Source organism: Phyllostomus hastatus, unplaced genomic scaffold (assembly GCF_019186645.2).
Source record: "Phyllostomus hastatus isolate PE091 unplaced genomic scaffold, TTU_PhHast_1.1 phas_contig_150, whole genome shotgun sequence".
NCBI classification, from domain to species: domain Eukaryota; kingdom Metazoa; phylum Chordata; class Mammalia; order Chiroptera; family Phyllostomidae; genus Phyllostomus; species Phyllostomus hastatus.
In genome coordinates this window covers 3636095-3648145 of record NW_025333611.1, presented here as the reverse complement: position 1 = coordinate 3648145, position 12051 = coordinate 3636095, and the positions used below count along the sequence as shown (strand labels likewise).

The window sequence follows — 12051 nt, the reverse complement described above, 5'->3', positions numbered from 1 at the left end:
CCGCGCTGCGAGGCTGGGAAGCAGGCGCCCTCCCAGGGTTAGTCCAGCAGCCCCACCACGTTTGGACGCCGGGTTTCTCTGCAGTTCCCGTGCCTTTCCCTCGCGGGCACAACACGGCTGCCTCGGCTGCGGGATCGCAGGAAGGAAGGAGCGAGACAGACAGGCGGGGCGGCAGGGAGCATCTGGCCACGCCCCCCACCTATTATTGGAGGAGGGAAGTTTCCCACGCGCCCTGAAGACTTCCCCATCACCTCATTGGCCGGTCTGGGTCACATGATAATTCCATCCGTTGAGGGGGTTAGGAAAGCTAATATCTGACTTCCCAGCCCTTACAGTGGGTAAGAGGCGGGCGGAAAGGCGGTCGGAAATCACGGCGGGAGACAGCAGCAGTCCTATCTGTCCCGCCCAGCTGTCCGCGTCTCTTTCTGGGTCCCAGGCTCACCTCCTGGCCCGTCCAAACACCTTGCCTCCTGAAACCCCCCCCCCAAGGACCCCCAGCCAGGCTCCCAGAGGCCCAGCCCAGCATGGCTCCTGGACCTGGCTCCTCCTCTATTCTGGGCTTTTGGTGTCGTGCGGAGTCCCAGCCTGGGCTGCGGGTGTTGGTCAATGCGTCCTCCGGCCGCTCTGAATCATCTCTCCCGTCCTTGCGTTAGGAGGTGCTCCTAGTTCCCGTCCTGGGCCCCGGCCTTCTCCAGAGACACAGAGCCGATGGGGTGTGTGCACAGAGCGGAAGCGATTTCTTTTAAGGAGCTGGCTCATGCCCCCAAGCAGGCTGACGAGTCTGAACTCCGCAGCCTGGCCGCAGACCCAGGCTGGGTGCATCTTTCCTGAACCCGGGTTCCAAAGGAGCTGTCACCAGAGGGGCCAGGACAGCACCGTGCTCAAAAGCAGGGGCTCGGGAGCTGGTCGAGTGAATCCCCCAAGGAGCCGTGAGGACTTGGAGAAAATCCTGACTTTCTGGGCCTCAGTTTCCTCATCTGTAACCTGGGGGGAAACAATAGTATTCGCCTCACAGGGCTGGGTGAGAATGATTTGATGTATACAAAGAACCCAGCACAGCACACAGAAGACGGCAGCTGTTCAATAACTTGTGCTCCTTCCTGTCTTGGGAGCGGGAACTGGGCATCGTGTCACCTTGGAGACCCCAGGGGAAACAGCCACGTCCCGGCTTTGCAGAGCAGCCCCGGGGAGGGAGGGGGCACGAACCTGACGCAACAAGCTGGGAGGGAGGCCCGTACCCGGGGGCTCTCCAGCGTCTCTCTGAAGACTCAGAGCATGCGATGGCCAGGAAATCCTGCACCCGACACACTCCAGCCACATCTCCTGTGCCCCGCCGCAGACCCAGGGCCACCCCAGAGCCCTGGGCATCGACGGGAAAGAGCCGATGATTAATAAAACACTGTGGGTTTCTTTGGAATTTTCCACACACCTCTTCAGTAAATGCTATCGCTATCCCACATACCATTATCTTAATCGTTGTGATCTCGTTGGGTTTGGTGTGTTTTTTTTTCAATCTTAAACCGTCATACTTGGCCACGATTACTCATCCGAAGAAAGCACTTTTTTTTTTTCTATTTTGATCAAAGAGTGGTTTGGGTTTCCTTAGAATGCAAAGCTGCTTCTGGCTTCCTTTCAAATAGTTCCTGAGGCACGTTAAGAGCGAGGAGGACTCTGTGGCCATCGGGCCCCAAAGCCCCCGGCCGGGTGGGGGGCCTATTATTAGCCAGGGAGGCTTCTTATTCCAACAAATGTAGCGCAGAAGTGGAATCGTTTAGAGCCAGCAGTGGGTCACCAACGCCGTCCCAGTCCGTCAGGTGACTGACTGCGAACGGCCGGCAGCAATAGCCTGCCCTGCCGTGGTCACGTCCCACCGAAACTCCCGACGGCTCCGTTTGGTTGTGGGGGACACCCGCCTGCCTCCCCCACGGCCTGGCACCAACGCCAACCATCGCCCGTCTCCCTCACACACTCGGCCACGCCGACCCGCTCCCGGTCCCCGCCGGGGCCACGCTAGTGTCCGTGTCGGGGCATCCGCACTCGCCGCTCCTTCCACGAGTGTGGCTGCTCCCCCTTCTCTCCACACGCCTGACTCAGCTCAGAGCCGCCCGCCCGCCCGCCCGCCCGGAAAAGCCTTTTCCAGCCGCCTGCACGTCCGGCCCCCGGCCCCTCCCGGCTGCGCGGCCCTGCTGGGGTTCTCGCAGCCGTCCCCCTTCTCGCCCCACCGGCACGTCAGATCCTGTCCCGTGCGTCCCTGTACCCTGGAGGAAACCCTCCATCTGACAAACAGCAGGTCCGGCAGACACTGTCGAGGGATAAGTGAATGTGATATCCCCCTTTTCTTTTTTCGCTTGAGTCCCGTCCAAACTCTCTGGGGTGGACCTCACCGTGATGCCCATTTCCTGGTCAAGGCGATGGGCTCAGAGATGGGAACCGCCACCCCCGGAGGCCCCTTATCTGGTTGTTCATGGCTTTGCAGCGAGCCACCCGCCAGAGTCACTGCCTTAGAATAATAGCAAGGACACACCACTTCTCTCAGTTGCATTGGGTCCCTGGATGCTTCTTCCGCCGGTTTTGCCTGTGCTCACACATGTGGCTGGGACAGGTGGGACACAGGCCATACCTTCCCCCACGTGGCCCCTCCTGCCAGCTGTCCTCACAGCCTGCTGGTGTCGGAGCATGATTCCCAGAGGGCGGAAGCTGAGGCCCCACAGCCCCGGAAGTGGCACAGCATCCCTTCCACCAGGTTCCGTCGGCCAGAGAAGCCGCAAGGCCAGCCCAGACCGGCCGAAGGGCCACAGATGCCCCTCCGGCTGGCAGGCGCTGTCACATTGCAAAAGAGCTGGAGCCACGCTGCGTGGCCACCGCTGAGAACCCGTCACAGCGGGTCCGTGTTGGACCCGGCCTGACCAGACCCCTGACTCGGGAAGGAAAAGCGAGGGGTCCTCATTATCCGACACCCAGTGCCTCCAGGGATCCGAACGGCTTACAGCAAACTCATCTTTCACCCCTATTCCGTGTCCCCCGGGGGCCGGCGTGGGCTCTGGGAGGACTTCACTCTGGGGCCCGAGGCGGCAGAACGGCCCTCCTGAGACAGCGCCCGAACAGAGCCAGGCCCGTGACGGACAGGAAAGGGACAGGGAGGCACAGACTGGCCCAGAGCCCCTTCACGGAAGGGACACTGGCCACCCCCACCCACACGCCAGCGGCCTGCGGGTCACCGACACATCATCCTCTCTCTGGGAGGGGCACCGAGTGGAAGTGGACAGTGACCCCCCACACACGGGAGTCCGTTTTCCTCTCCAGTCCTGAGAAAACAAGAACAAAAGCATTCTCTGCAGAGCCCAAGTGACTCACCCTGTTCCCACCATTGTTCCCAGGGCTGCCGTCTCACCTGCCCCGCGGCCCAGAACGCCCTCCGCGGAGACAAGGTCGCTGCAGGCTCCCCCCTCCCAGGATACACCTCCCAGCCTTCCCAGAAGCCCAGCCTGACACCTGCCAGAGGCCTCACTACTCACAGGACCGGGCCCAGACTCCCACCCCTGCCGTGTCCTTAAAGCACCCCGCCCCAGCCCCCCACTGGCAGAGTCCTGTGGGCTGCTGGCCTCATCCGTCCCCGCTCGGCCCGGGCTGTCTCCGGCTCTGTGCGTGTCTCTGGGCCACTTCTCCACCTCCAGGCCCTCCCCTCCTTCCCCACCACGTGAAACGTGGCTTCTCTGTCGTGTCTGGCTCCAAATCACTCCTCTCTGAGGAAGCACCTTTCCCCCTGGCAGGTCAATCCACTTTTTTCTTTTTCTCACCCTCTCGTCACAGCGTCACGCGTGCGTTCACTCGTGCAGCACGTGTCCCGGGCATGTATTACTACGTGCCGGGTGCTGGTCCAGACTCTAGGGAGACAGACGCAGGGAACCATCCAAGCAAGACTCCTTCCCCTTCCCCCCGCCGCATTCTGGTGCGGCGTGGCAGGCCATTAGTGTGTGAACGCGGTAGTGTTAGATGGCGGTCCGTGTTTTCATTACAATAGAACGGGATGGTCCGAAAAGCACTGTGGCCGAGGAGGCCTATGGGGAGAGGAGGGTGGGGCAGCCATGGGGTGATGGGGTCCCAGCCCGGCCTGTTCGGGGCACGGGGGTTGGGGAACGTCACCCCGGCGGAGGCGGCACGCAGAGGGAGGCGGGGAGTGCTGGGACGGGGACTCAGGGAGGGGGGCTGTGGCCGGGCCGTGCTGATGGTGACACGCACAGAGTGTCCTGACTCTTTCTGACGCCGGCAGGACGTCGGGGGACCGTCCCCAGCAGCGGACACCGCTTCGTGCATTTTGCAGGTGAGCAAGAGGGGCGTCTGGGAAACCAGCCGGGAGGCTCTCGATGTCACTCCGAGATGCTGGTGACCTGGATACACAGACTCCAGGGGCCTCGCCTAGAAGCTGTGAGCCCTCAGCTCTAGGGCACCACGGCCTTGGCCTCTGTGCACAGGACTGGGTCCACCGTGACGGAGTGGCTTAGGCGGGTCTGTCAACGTGCACATGGCCGAAACGTACAGTTACCCGGACCAGCCTCTCACGAGCCGCTCTCACTCACGTTTGCTAAGCTTGTCCAGAAACCCCCCTGCAGGGATCACGTTTCCCAAGCAACTGGGGGCGGCCCATCTGCCCCTCTGCTAGGTGGGCCACCCCAGGCTTCACACCACACCTGTGGTCGTCCTGCCCGCCAGGTTCGCACCGCTGAGGCCGGGGGGGCTCCCACAGCAGCCCAGACGGCTCGGTGCTTGGGAGCCAGGTCCTCCCATCTGAGCCTCCACTTTCTCACCTGGAAGATGGGGGCCCTTTCCCCCACCCGAAAAGCCCCTTTCCCGAGACCCTCTCCCCTGCCTCTTCTCTCTCCCCATCCCTTCCTTCAGCTAGGACAAACCTGCCCTATTTTCTGAAGTTCCGCTGACCCCAGAATGATCAAAGCTTTTCCCTGGAAATGAGTCCTTCCTTTCTTTTCTAGCCTGCTTGCCCGCTGGCGTGCCCCCACACCCCGCCCCCGATCCAGAGACCTGGCCCTCCCTGGGCAGACCCTCCAGCTGTGGGTGGAGGCTGGTGCTGGGCCACAGTGGGAGGTCCCCTTCCACTCAGCCAATTACCGCACAGCTGGACGCTGGGTGCCTGGCCTGGCCGCAGGGGGTGTGGGCAAGGGGCTAGGGAACTGGGGAACGATGATGTGAGAGAAAGAGCAGGCAGCTGACGGAAAGGAAGAGGGAGGGGGTGGTGTCAGAGCCAGAGAGGGGAGGGAAGAGGGTGCAGGAAAGAGGAAAAGAGAGTGGTGAGCGAGGGGGACAGGGAGAGGAGCAGGGGCGCTGTGCCTGCAGCGGCGGCGGCCAGGGGAGGAGGGGACGGGAGGGAGGGAGACTTGGAGAGAAAGGAGAGGAAGGCAGTGGAGCGCGAGGAGGAGCGAGTTGGAGGCGGAGACCAGGAAGTGAGTACGAGGCTGGGCTCGGGGCACGGGCTGTCCTCTGCATCCCAGCCGGAGCCGTCGGAGCTGGCGCGGGCGGCGCGGGACCAGGGAGAGCCGGCCCCACGCCGGGCAGCAGCGGCCCCAGGTAACTCAGGCGCCCCCTCCCTGAGGGGCCCGGGCTTGGGTGGGGTCCCAGGCTGTGCCTGCTCAGGTCGGAGCCGCACTGCTGCTCCCTGGCTGTGCGTGACCTTGGGCGAGTCCCCCAGCCTGGCAGCTTCACTTTCTTCTCTGTGGCCCTCGGGGTCGTACGCACTCCTCCCCGGGGTGGGGTGCCTCGAGCACGGGATGCAGTGCCGGTCTGCCCGGGGTTGGGGTTCGGCGTGCGCCCCCTCTGCCCACGTGGGGTTGGACTTGCAAAGTCCGCGTGTGCAGAAACAGTGTCCGGTCCGACCCCGGGTCTGGGTGGAGGCACTGGAGCACGAAGCCGCTTTCTGCCGGAGGGAGGCCGGCAGAGGGCCCGGGCGGCGAGGAGGGGGCTCGGTCCTCCAGGGCTGCGGCCCCACGCTGGGGGCGAGGATGCACAGCCATCAGCCCGGCGGGCGTTGTCCTTCAGGGGCATCTGGAGAGAGGGTCACCCCTGGGGTGAGCCGGGCAAGTGGCCTCGGCTAGAACCCTGGTTCGCCTGCTTAAACAATGCCGCTGGCCTTCAGCGAGAGTGCCTCAGTTTCCCCCCCATGAAGGGTCACGCTGACGCTGGCTTCGAGATGGAGTAGGGATCAGGAGGGGGGCAGGGAAGCACCTGCACGCTGGGGGGTCCCTCTACCAGGCATCTGTCCTGCCCTAACCTGGGGGCCCAGAGTCCAGGGCACCCCATCCCCTGTGCCCCCCTGGAACTCATCTGTCATCACCAGGTCCTCTCTGGTCTCCTTTACTGGAGAGGGTTAGTGGTCCATCCCGGCACGAAGCAGGGCCCGGGGAATGGAGGCAGGGCAGGAGACCCCACCACCACCCCCCCGCCCAGCCCAGACACACATCCCGATGGTTCTCTAGGACATGAAATCTGTGAGATGACACTTTATGCCCCGTAGAGATTCCTGGTTTTATCTCAGAACCTCAGTCTCCTGTTTGCAATAGGATAGGAAGTTATACACTCTTACCTACGGACGAGTTCCCTGTAGGTTATGAGCGACAACTAGATGGACACACTGATTGTCCCCTCTGACCCTGAGGCGGGGCGAGAACTGAGCAGAACGAGAAGACAACACTTCTCCGGCAGCTGCCCCGCGCAGCCTGCACAGCAGTGGCTCCAGTCATCTCGGCGATCCCGGGAGGCGGTGCCGCTAGACCCTGCTCTGCAGATGAGGGAAACCAGGCTGCTGGGGGTCTGTGATGGCCACAGGGCCACCCGTGCTGGCACTGGCCCCGGGCCTGCCTGGCTCCGGACGGCCGCCCACAGCCCCACGCCAGCCCCACGGTGGGCTGTGAAGGGCGAGTGGCACCAGGCCAGGCACCTGGCAGGTGGCAGCCCGATCTGCATGGATTTTCCCTGGTCCCGTGTGTAATAGGAAGGGCTGCTACCTAATCCCCAGGAGGGTGAGCCTGGACGCTGGCGGTGGGGCTGGGGTGCCTTTGCCAAGTGATTTCTCAAGGGGCCTAGAAGGAAGGAAGTTCACTGTCAACACCGCATGGGAGGCAGAGAGCAGGGTGACGCCCGTCCCACCTGCTCCTCCTTCCTTCCTGCACCGCTCCGTCTGCTGTCCACAGGAACCTCGTCTCCGCTAACCCCGGGCCCAGGCTGCGTCTCCCGGCCTCACGAGCGCTCTCTGTGCCCCCTCCTCCGCCGAGGGCTAGCTCCGCCGACCCCCCCAGCGGAGGCCTCTGAGGGGGACACGAGGAGGCTGCGGCCCATCTGCACCAGCGCCCCAGGGAAGGGGAAACGGGATTAAGACCCAGTTACGAGAATTTGGCTCAGTCCCTGGGAGGAACTTCCTGCTGGTGGGAAAATACAGTTCAGGCAGGCTAGAGAGGTTTCTTTGCCAAAAAGTGTTTTAAAATAAGACGTGGACACCCACACCGGATGATGGGAAGTGATCAAGGGCCCTTCCAAAAGCGAACATACTCATCGACAGCCAGCGAGTGCCTGGATGTCCGACAAGAGGGATCAATCAAGCTCTGAGACACCATGTTGCCGCTAAAGATGGAGAGTTGTTAATGAGTGGAGACGTGGTTATGCGTGTGCATGTATATGGCGAGATCCCAGATCTGGGGCAGGCACTTGTGAAAAAAAGACTGGAAGGAAAGGAGCCCAAGGGCGTGAGCAGGGTTCACCAGTGGGTGGCAGCACTGTGGGGGGCCTGCCCCCTGACCCCGTCATTCCCGAACTTCCCACAGTCTATGCAGGGAGCACGCATGTCAGCAATGAGCAGGCATGGAACTGTCCGGCTTCTGGTGACAAGAGAACCACTCCCACCTCCTCCTGGTCGGCACCCGAGACAGGGCTGGCACGTGGACACTTGTCAATGATAGGGCAGCCTCTGCGTTGGGGTCTGGCTGGCCCTTTGGAAGGGAAAGAAATACTAAAATTTTTTTAAAAGATTTTATTTATTTATTTGTAGAGAGGGGAAGGGAGGGGGATAGAGAGGAGGAGAAACATCAATGTGCGGTTGCCTCTAGCGTGCCCCTCACTGGGGACCTGGCCCGCAGCCCAGGCGTGTGCCCTGACTGGGAGTCGAACCGGTGACCCTTTGGTTCGCAGGCCAGCACTCAATCCGTTGAGCCACACCAGCCAGGGCTGAAATACTAAATGATTAATGTCTGACATCCACTGTGTTCTTACTGTGTGCTCTTGATAGGCCTGTGTGCCGCCGCATTGTGGCGTTGGTCCGCACCCCCCGGTGGCTGATGAGCGTGGGCACCCTTTCCCGTGCTCCTCGGCCACCGGTGTGCCTGGTCGGCAGAACCGTCTGTGCAGGCCGGAGTCGTCTCTTAAAACCTCGCCGTGTCTTCCCTCACTGGGACGCAAATGCAGACCCGACAGAGGCCTGGCCGCGGGGCTGTGCTCGCCCGTGTGGGCCGCACCGCTCCTCCCGCGCTCCGTCCGCCCTGGCCGCACGGGCCTCCGGGCGGCGCGCTGGGCGCCCCCCGGGCCCCCCACTCGAGCCCTTTCCGTGGGCCGTCTCCCCTGCCCAACCGCCACTGGCAAAGCCTGTCTTGGGTCAGCCTCGGCGGGGCCGTCCCTGCCCTCTCTGTCTCGGGGGCTAGCGCCTCCCAGGCCCTTTCTAGCACGTTTCAAAGCTTCTTTTCACACACACACGCACACACACACGCACACACACATTTTTTACTATCTGATAAGAGCTGGAGGAACCGGGTGCAGACATGACGATGCCCCTCGTCACCGTGTGAACCTGGGCGAGCCCCCGCGCCACCTGAGACTAGCAGGGGCACCCTGGCTGGTGTCCCCGGGCTCTGCTGACCCGGCCCCTCTCGGGTCCTGGCTTCTGCGCGACGGCACTGCCGGGGGAGGCACGGGCCCAGCACCGTGTCCGTGAGAGCAAGGTGGCTGGAGCCAAGTTGGTCCCGGATCAGAGCTGGCGGAGTGGCTGGTTGCTGCCAGCCCCGTGGGGACAGTCTCCACGTGGGGACAGGCTGCTTTGACTTGGTGCCCGGACTCCAGGAACAGCAGAGGGGACTGTCAACAGCTCTAGGAAGGACCGGACACCCCGGCCACGTTCGGCTCCGGAATGGCTTGGTTTCCCCGGGAGAGTAGTCTTCTCACCTCCAAACCCTCCCTGAGCATGCGCGAGGCCCTCTGGGGGCCTGGGGCACAGGCGGTGTGATGGCAGGAGGGGAGGAAGCTCCCTGGGGCGCTGGAGGAAGGCAGGGCCAGGCCCGGCCCAGCGTTGTGCCAACCGCTCGTGCACCACGTGAGCTCACACCCACCGAGCTCTGTGAGTGCCCGGCCATTCACTCCTCCCAGCGGCCAGATAACCGGGTCTCCAGCTGCTTCCTTCCGCCAGCTGAGGCATCTGAGGCGGAGATACCGAGCTGCCGCTCCCTATCGCCCTGCAGGGAGAAGCCGTGGGGCCAGAATGCAACCCCGGTGGCCAGTTCTGGGAGCTTCTTGCCCTTCAGCCCCACGGGCCCCTGGACCGCCCCGCCCCCCACCTGGCCCTGTGTGGTTGGGATTATCGCCCCCGTTTCACAGGAAGAGAAACTGGGCTGAAAGCGAAGTAGCCTGGCCAGCAGGGCCTCACGGTGAGAGCAGAGCTGGGAGCGGGACCCCCAGCTGCTGCGAGAGTCCTTCCCCACAGGGGGCCGGAGGCTGAGATGAGGGTGGGGCGCGGGGCAGGTCGGGGGGCCTGGCCTTCCGACGGAGCACAGCCCCGCCTGGCCTTGCAGACCGTCGGGGCCGCCCACAAGCCGGCCCTGCTCGCTCTCCCGGAGGGAGGCCCGGGCTCGGTGTCAGTGCTCACGACGCCCCCACGGCGGCAGCCTCCGGCGCCTTCTCTCACCGAAGGGCAGACCGGGGAACGGCCGTGGGGACGGGAGCGACGCTCTGAGGGGCCACTACACTCAGCACCATCACTGCACCGGCCCACGTCATCTTCCCATTTCACAGGCGGGAAAACTGAGCCTGGACGGTTTCCTGGCTCCTGCGCACTACACAGAGCTGGCCCCTGGGGTGAGCGTGGGGCAGGTAGCCCTGGGGTCCTGAGGAGGGCTCAGGTGGTCCTGCACAGCCCCTCGAGCACAGGCCAGCCCGCCTTCCTCCCGAGGAGAGGGAGAGGCCGGGCTCTCGGGGCAGCGGCAGCTACAAGGAATTCACCAACGATGGTTGTGTTCCCACGGCCTGCATTTTCAGGGTGACATACCCGAGGGAAAGCGACCCCGGTAGTTCCTGTAACCATAAAACAATTCCCTTTGCAATACATTCGATCGCTTTAAAAAATGCGAAGTAAAAAAAAATAGAGCTGGTATCTTGTGCATTTGGCAAAACTCGTGGAGGTGGGGCTGGCAGGAGTGAGGTCTGGGAAACGGGGTGGGGCAGGCAAGCTGCACCCCCGGCTGCGCGGGCCCAGCCCAGGCACCACCCTCTCCGTGCCACGTTTGCTCTGAGGCCAGTTCCCCTTCAGAGCAAGACACTTCCAGGACCAGCTACCTGGGTTCCACTCTGACTGCTCCCCAGGGCCCTCCCGCGGGACTCGGAGTGAGCGTGGGGAAGGGCCACCACAGATGTGGGTGGGGAGGGCAGGGAGGACGGTGGACCCGACGTGCGTAAACACGTTCCTGGCAAGCGTTAGCTGTTTGCAGCCGATAGCGTGCAGGCGGCAAGGTGACCTAGCGGCGGCGGGACTTTTGTCTGGAAGAGCCGAGCTGGGCCTTGCTGGAAGGGCACCACCTCCTGAGGGGAGGCTGGGAGGGAGAGGGACAGGGGAAGGGAAGCGCAGGGTGGCGGGGCAGCTCCTGTGGCTGCCGCTGCTGCTGCTGCCGCTGCCGCTGGAAGTGGTGGCGGAGATGGAGGTGGGGCTGCCGGTGGTGGTGGTGGCGGCGGTTAGGGCAGTCATCAGTAATCAGTAATCTTAGTGGTGGTGAGGCAGTAATCACGGAGAGCACAGAGCCCGGCGGGAGCAGCGGGCGTGGCCCTGGTGATGGGGGCAGATGGGGGTGGGGAGGGTTCGGTGGAGGGTGAGGGCTGTTGCCCTGGAGAAGCAGACACCTGGGGAGCTGCGGGGCTGCCCAGAAACCGGGCTGGTTCTCTGGCCTCGGGGCTCCTGGGAAACCTACAAAAATCTCTGCAAACTCACACAGACCTACGCGCACATGTGCCAGAGCTAGAGGAAAACCACAAAAGACAAGTGACACATGTTTCACTGGGCGTCCAAAGGTAGCACTGTGACTGCTCGTCAGCGGCGGCGGCTCTTCCCACTGAACAGCTACATGCGATTTGTCTCTTCTGTGGGGCGTGCCTGCATCACAGGGTGCTCGCTGGGCGGCCGGGCAAGGACTCCGAGAGGAAGAGCGTGCGTGGCTCTGTACTGTCTGGAAGTGGCGTGGCTGACCGGCGATCACCTTGTAAGACAGGAAGGCCCCCTGAGCCCCCGCCCCCCCAGTCACCGGAGCGGTGCAAGGAGAGGGGGCCCCCTCTCTGGGATGCTGCAGAAGGGTCCCCGGACACCGGGTGGCCAGCGCGTCCTGGTTCCCCCCAGATCTCCCCCTCCCATGTTGTTATTTCGGGAGCCTGTGACCCCTTCCCTCCTACCCGCTCTACACGCACACGCTCGGGGTTCCTGGCAGAAACCTTTGAGGTTCCAAGCCCGTCTCCTGACCTTTCTGCTGAGGAAACAGGGGCCAGAGAACTTACTGGAGGTAATACCGACACGCAGAGCCACAGCAGGGACTCACGCTCTGGCCCACACTGCCAGCCCAGGGCCCGTTCCTCGGGGGCCCCTGCACCCTGGGCGGTCTGCCCCCCGGCGGCAGAGATCTGGGCTTCGCCGCAAACATGGGCAACCCGACCCTCACCTTCCCCAGGAGCGCAAAGGCAGGACTTTCGCGCGGCCCAGTCCGCCCTCTGCCCCGAAACCTCCCCCACACCGGCCGTTCCCCACAGGTG

General features: G+C 63.4%; 1 protein-coding gene across 1 annotated transcript in view; it reads left to right on the top strand.

Annotated features, from left to right (window-relative positions):
• Positions 1 to 5401: 5401 nt before the first annotated feature.
• Positions 5402 to 12051, top strand: part of HRH2 (histamine receptor H2) — a 34291-nt gene continuing 27641 nt past the window's right edge. The window contains 1 exon segment of the mRNA XM_045828958.1: positions 5402 to 5580. The gene's annotated coding sequence lies outside the window, so the exon portion shown is untranslated.